The 6,490-nt window shown below is 54.2% G+C and overlaps 1 protein-coding gene across 2 annotated transcripts in view; it reads right to left on the reverse strand.

Annotated features, from left to right (window-relative positions):
* CCND3 (cyclin D3) overlaps positions 1-6,273 on the reverse strand; it is an 84,695-nt gene extending 78,422 nt beyond the window's left edge. Inside the window, exon 1 of one of the 2 annotated variants that reach the window (XM_070586056.1) lies at positions 5,791-6,273. The gene's annotated coding sequence lies outside the window, so the exon portion shown is untranslated. The remainder of the gene's footprint in view (positions 1-5,790) is intronic. The other variant, XM_070586057.1, reaches the window with a different exon arrangement.
* Between the last annotated feature and the right edge of the window lie 217 nt (positions 6,274-6,490).

Below are 6,490 nucleotides of genomic sequence, written 5' to 3' on the forward strand. Positions count from 1 at the left end.
CTCCCCTGGGTCCTCTTCAGAGCTGCTTCCTCAGCACCCAGCAGAGGAAGCTTAATAAACACAGCTTAGGAAAGAGTCTGTGAAGGCTAGACAGATGCCTTCCTGGGCATGGCGGCCTGGGGGCCCTCTGTGCCCCAGCCTCCCTTCCCTGGGCGTCCACTCCTCCTCCCACAGCCTCTAACACCTCCAGCTGGAGCCCAAGTCAGAGCCCAAGGTTTGCATCTGCCTGAGGCCCTGCTCGGGCTTCCTTTCCCAGAACTCAGGGCCCCCAAGGGAGGGGGCAGGAGGAGCCGCCTGGAGGAAAGAGAGCAGGGAACAGGAGGGAGGGTGAGTTAGAGCAGACAAAGCTGGGGCCAGAACTGGGAGTTTCTGGGACAGTCCCAATTTCGAGGATTCTGTCCAACTGTCTGACCATAGGCCAGAACTTGTGGGCCGATTTTTCTTTTAGACAAAAGGATGAAATGAAGTCATAGGTGGGATGGTGAGGAAAGAAACAAGGGCTGCCTCCTTGTTTTTGGACAGCCCCATGCCCGCCCTGAGGAGCTCCATCTGGGAGACGATTATGATGATGATATGATGATGACAAAGGGATCACGTATAAGGACTTAGGACACGCTTGGCACTCGGTGGGGCTTCATATGTGTTAAGTGAGGAGGGTGGGCTCTGAAGCCTCAGCCTCTTTCTCTGTAACCACTCTGTGCCTCAGTTTCCTCCTCCGTAAAGGCATAACAGTGCCCCCCTCATAGAGCTGTTGTGAGGACACAAAAAGATAATAACCGTCCGTCGTAAGGTAAGCATTCAATGACTATTAACCATTGTTAATCCTCACAATGACCCTTGAGGTAGGGACTACCGTTACGCCCACTTTACAGATGAGGAAATGCAGTGTCACACAGCCAGGAAGGAGCCAAGCTAGGACGTAGACCAGGGCAGTTTCTCTACTGAACACAGGCTCTCTCGACCACTCCATGAGAGAAAGCTCAGATGAGGGGTGAAGTGCACAAAGTTTACAGCCAAATGGCCAAATCAGACTCCCAGCTCAGCCACTCACCAGTTGTGTAAATGGAAGCCAACTGCCTAACCCTTGGTGCCTTGGTTTGCCCATCTATAAAATGGGCAGCCTGCTGCTGGGGGGAATACGTGGGTTACTAAGCGCTTGGAACACTACTATGGCTGGCCTCTTTCTCTGGGCCTGTCCTTCATGATGCCCTCTGGCCACAGGCCTTGGAACTGCCCTCTCTGTCCTTGCTCAAGCTGGGCCCTGCCTGCTGTGTCCCTGGGGCCCCAGCAGCTCTGTGCCTTTCTAAGGGTCTGGGTGGCAGCAAGCAGATCTGGGCCAAGAAACGGGGCACCAAGTCCTCCCACCCCCATCTTTCCTAGAGACAGTGCCTGGGCCCCTGCTTTCTCTCCTTAGGAGTGGCTGATCCTGGGGAATTTCAACCAGGGTGGAGGAACTGGTCAGGCTGCTGAGGGCAAATAGTTTCAGAGAGGTGTGTCTTCTGAGGCCCCTTAAAGGAGATGACATGGGTGTCATGCCTTTGAAGGGTAAGAAAGGCCGTGCCACATTAGGTACGATGCCATGCTCACAGGGGCTGCCGGCCTTACCCTGTGCTCCCAACACATGGGTCCTTCTATCTCAAGGGCAAAGGAAGGTCAGGGAGGAGAAAGAGAAGGTGCGGGAGGGAGGAGGTCCCTGACCTGGAGAAGGCAGCCTGCCCCAGGGGCAGAGGCCAGCATGTTCGGGCCTGAGCCGGGAGGAGACCTGGAGCACATTTTATGGGGGCCGTGCTGGGTCAAAAGTGGTGCTCTGGGCCCTGGTGTGTAGACAGCTGGGGATGGGGTGGGCAACAGGCACCAGGAAACCAGCTGGCAGCTGAAGGATAGGCGGCGCTCTTCACCCCATCCAGCAGCCCCTGGAGCAACACACTGGGCAACAGCCCCACCTGGTGGACAGATGAGGACCACCATCCGCCAGGGAGCGCGGAGGAGCCAGGGGACCACGTGGAAGGGGAGTGCGGGTGAATAATCATATGGGGGGTTTCAAGAGGGACGGGGCTTGGAGGTCTTCTCGCTGGCAGAACCCCTCCTAAGCACGTCCTCTAGACTCCCCTAGACGGGACTCACTTCCTCAGCAGGGGACTAGGCAATTATTTGTCAGGAAGTTCTCACGCTTTTTGGAAATCTGCCTCCACCAGTGTCGCCCCCTCGCAGCCCCCCCCCCCCCCCCCCCCGGCCCGCCACCTGAGGGCTTCCAAAGGCAACCTTTCAAATATTTGAGCACCGTTATAATATTCCTCTTGAACTTTCTCCCCATTTGCTTCAAACTTCCAGAGTCTGACTTCAACCTTTCACCCACTGCATCTTTTTCTCACTCGGTTATCCTTTTTAAATAGATGAACTTTCAAGGAATCCCTGCTAATTCTGTGCCCAAAGCTCATCCTCTCCCCACACCTGCAGCATCACTTTTAAAACGCCTTTGGATCTCAATGTCCCTATTGTTCAGGGTCTGATATGTTGGGGAAGCTGATGCTCTGATTTGGGGGTTAATTTAGATGTCAAGGGCACTGGCTTTGAAATCAGGCAGACAAGTGTTCAAAGCTGGGCTCTTCTAATGACTAGCTGCGTGACCTCAGGGAAGTTTCTTAGCCTTTCTGAGCCTGTTCCCTCATCTGTAAATTGAGGGTAGAGGTATTTACTACCTGGAGTTGTGGTGACTATTAACTGAGATAAGGCAGGTAAAATACGTAGCAAGATGTGTTGCTCCTGGCAATATCATTCAGCTCCTAAATGGCCATTATAACCACATGCCTCTGAGATTAAGGGCTGTAGGGAATGCTTCGGGGAAGAGAAAGGTGAAAGGGCAGAGAGAAGGAGAAAGGGAGACCTTCTAGGGTTAATCAGCCTTTCCCAACCGGCAGGAATCCAGGGGGAAATCAACAAAGAGGTACCTTGTTCCAATCCCTTTTCCAGGGTGTCTTTGGCCCCCTGCTGCAATGGGGCAGGGCTTGACGGCTCTTTGAAACTCAAGAGAGTTTAAAATTTAAATGTCTTTGAGGGCAAGAGAAACACACCAAAATAAACACACCTACCACCACTCAGCAGAGAAAGGGAAACTTGGCAGGGGCCCCAGAACTTTCCCCACCCCCAGCCCTCCCTAAACTTCCTCTTGTGGTTTTCTCAAGAGTACAACCTGTTCTCCCCAGCGCCTGGGTAGGGGGCCGGGGCATGCCAAGGGTTCCACTGCACCCCACCCTATGCTGAGGGAGGAAGGGCTGTGTGTGTGTGGCAGAGGAGCAGCCTGGTACATCGGGCTTACCTGTTATCTCGGTGTGGCCACCTGTACCCGTAACTTCCAGCATCAACACCCATCCCCCCAACACACCCCCCCTTTCTCAAAGACGGAGGCACGAGGTGGTTTGATTGCTGGCAGAGAGGGACCGTCTTGGGGCCTCCCCAGATCAGTGCAGAAGGCTCTTGTGAGAAACCTAGAGTTTCAGAGAGGCAATGGAAAAATGGGTTCCCATGGAACCTCTGCTGAGGCCTGGCTCACATCATAAGCAGTGTCCCAGCCTGCTTGGAGGGATGGGGTTAGACACACAGGTGCACCTTTGGGAAGAGGAGTGAGCAACTTAAGATTGCTTCCACTCCTTGACCATCTTCCTTCCTTAGCTACCAAGTTGGACTGTTCCTCTTGGAATCTAGAATATGAGGGTCTGCGTGATTCTTAAAGATTCCCAACAAAAGAGGTGTCTTGGTTTTCCACAACCCCAGATGCTGGCACATGACATTCATGCTGTGTTCTTTCTTGCATCAAACCTTGGTTTGTTCCTCTTAGTGAGTGAGGCTTACTCAGGAAAACACACACACACACACACACACACACACACACAGGGCCATTCAGAAAGGATACAAGCTCTGTACAGTCGCCATAACCCTATGGCCCCCGGGCCTGGTGGGGCTCCTTGCAAACAGTACCAGCACCCACACTCAGCTAACAGATTGCTGTCCTCTTTATCACCCAAGATACAGGACCGTGGACTCCCTTTCGGAAATTCTTAAGCCCCTGGCTCAAGTGCACATTCTATGTGGTCAGTCATGGAAGCAGGCTAGCCTAATGGTTAAGAACAGGGCCCCCCAAATCAAGTGACCTGGGTTTAAATCGCAGCTCTGCCATTTATTTCTGATGTCCTCTTTAGGAAAATCACACATCTCCTCTGTGCCTGAGCCGCCTCACCTACAAAGTGGAGATAAGCCTAGTGCTTACCTCATAGGACTGCTGGGAGGATCAAATGAGACATTACACCTACAACATTTAGAAGAGCACCTGCCAGTGCTATATAGTGTTAGCTAATATTCTGAGCTCTCAAAGGAAGGAAACAGGAAAGAGAAGGCGCTTGGGACCACGGAGGTCATGGTCTCAAGGACTGGACATAGACTGGGACCCTCCTGGAATTCTCAGAGATCCTTTCGATTCCGAATTGCAGGGGGGTAGAAGCTCTGACTTGTTTTCCATTACATCCCCAACATCTAGCCTGTGCAGGCGGAGTAAGGCCACAGCAAACAGGTGATGTGTCCATCAACTCTCAAAGCAGCCCCAGAATTGAAAGAGCAGAAGAATCTGCAGGAAAGCAAAGGGGGCTCCTGTTCTCATCACCCATGGTCTGGTCCCAAAGAATACTGAGTTGGGGGGCACAGAGCAAGCATTTGTTAGAGGAAACAGTCCTAGAGTCCAGAGATGGGCTGTGGGTGCTCCAAGATTGTGTGCACTGTCACATCACCCTCGGGTGGACTCTCCCAGTTGCACCCAGCTGGGAACTTCTGAGTTCTTAGGGATCAGCCCAGAAACTTGCCTTTCCCGGAATTCATCTTGTTCATTCCCACCTCTTTTTCATGCCTAGATATTGGGTTAGAGAGAGCAGGAACCGCATCTGGGTCCTCATTGTATCCCAGTGCCCCACAACACTGTCAGGCTTCAGCACAGCTCCGTAGAACAAACAAGTACCCCCAATGACTTCCCACCACTTCTCTGCCCAGTGACTTTCATCATTCAGAATCCAGCTCAAAAGTCGTCTTCCCTCTGAAGCATTCCCGGCCACTCCAACTTGGTACCCTATCTTTGTCAGTCTATGACCCACACTAGCTGTCGATGATGAACATCACTGCACCCTCAGCATCCCATACCATCCCAGACACATAGTAAGTGCCCAATTAATGTTTGCAAATGAATACGTTAATGCTCCCTTAGTAGCAGCAACCTATTTCTTCAGTTATTTCTCTTGCTGACACATTAAAAGACACAGAAGAGACTAAGGCCATCACTTGTGTATCCATCAGACACCAGAGGCACCAACACTGAGGGGTCCCTCCTTCCATCCCATCCTCTGGCCTCCTCCCTCTGCCCTGGCTGGCAGGAGGACCCGAAGTCTCCTTGCCCACACTGGTTCTGCCCTCCTACTAGCCTCCCCGCCCCCGCATCCGAAGTATGAAGAACAATAGCCCAGCGAAGCCACTAGGCTTCCAGGTCAGCTTGGAGGCACACTGTGTGGACATAGCGGGCTGAGGACTTTAAGGGGCTTCTCTGTCCTTCAGCTACTTGCAAACACCTCACTCAGAGAGAAAATGAGCCGAGCTTCGGGGGACAACGGGGAGGTGATGAGGGTGCGGTGACCTCCTTAACCCACCCATCTCCGACCCCCCTACCCCGAGTGACCAGCCTGAGCTGGAGGCCTCAGCGAAGGAGGGAGATGCTGACACTCCCTCTGTCTTGGTTTCTCCAGCCCTCAAGCCTACCTTCACGGCAGGTGAGCCCCCCGGAGCACCGATTGTGGCCGCAGACACTCTCTCCCGCCGCCTCTGTCTTCTGTCTTTGGGCAGGTGAGGGGTGGGGGGGTCGCAACTTCCAGCCGCGGGGGGGGGGTGTGCACCCCTCCCGCAAGCGCCCAAACCGAACCAGTCTCCACCCCCGCAGGCGCGGCGTGTTTACAAAGTGCGCTCCGCGCCGCAGATCCCGAGTTTAAAGCTGGGCAGGAAGTGGGGAAGAGGGGGCGGGGGAGACAAAGGGGCTGGGTGCTCGACTCAGCTAAAGTTTGGGCCCCGACTCCTCCTGGCGCGGCCCCGCGGCTCACCCTGCGCCGCGCCCCCCGCCTGCAGGCCCCGCCCCCCGTGCCCTAGACGAGGGGCGGGGGAGCCCCCAGGCTCAGGTGCGCGCTGCAGGGCAGTCGCGGCGCAGGTTCCCAGACTTCTGCCTTCTGGGCATTCCGCGTCCATCCGCGCGCTTTCCGGGAAATAAACAACAACGTTAGGCGCTGTTTCTTGACCTCTTACTCCAACTCTGGCACCGTGGCAGACCCTTTGTGTAAATTAGCTCATTTTCCCCCCTGCTTTCAATCCCAGCCCAGTTTCACAAAAGGGGAAACTGAGGCACAGTAAGGTTAACGTGCCCGAAGTCCCACAGCTGGCGAGTGTTGGGATTCAAACCCAGCGTCTGCGT

Source organism: Equus przewalskii, chromosome 19, assembly GCF_037783145.1.
Source record: "Equus przewalskii isolate Varuska chromosome 19, EquPr2, whole genome shotgun sequence".
NCBI lineage: Eukaryota > Metazoa > Chordata > Mammalia > Perissodactyla > Equidae > Equus > Equus przewalskii.